Below are 347 nucleotides of genomic sequence, written 5' to 3'. Positions count from 1 at the left end.
ACCTCTGCTTCAAATACCCGGTCAACCTACCACTCTTCGTTAGATCGTGGTCAAGACGACTACGTCAGATTCGCTGCTGATGCTACCAGTTTATACTAATTTTTTTGTGAAATTTGCTTGTCCTGATTATTCTTTGTCTGCCACAGTTCTATAACCTGACTCCTGCTGTCCTCCACTCCTGCTCTCAACACTGGATCTCTGAGTTATTGGACACGAACCCTCGAACACGGCACCACACACGCTCCAGACCCCGGATTCCCATTGGCCTTTGACTTGGCTTTTCCCTGTTGCAGCCCCTAACTTGGACATTGGAATAAACCTGTTAACCCTCATGTTGTCCTTGGGTC

At 47.8% G+C, this 347-nt stretch overlaps 1 long non-coding RNA gene across 1 annotated transcript in view; it reads left to right on the top strand.

Annotated features, from left to right (window-relative positions):
* Positions 1-347, top strand: part of LOC116669641 (uncharacterized) — a 12,402-nt gene that overhangs the window by 5,317 nt on the left and 6,738 nt on the right. The gene's annotated exons all lie outside the window — the stretch shown is intronic.

Source organism: Etheostoma spectabile, chromosome 20 (assembly GCF_008692095.1).
Source record: "Etheostoma spectabile isolate EspeVRDwgs_2016 chromosome 20, UIUC_Espe_1.0, whole genome shotgun sequence".
NCBI classification, from domain to species: Eukaryota; Metazoa; Chordata; class Actinopteri; order Perciformes; family Percidae; genus Etheostoma; species Etheostoma spectabile.
This window is presented reverse-complemented; position numbering and strand designations above follow the sequence as displayed.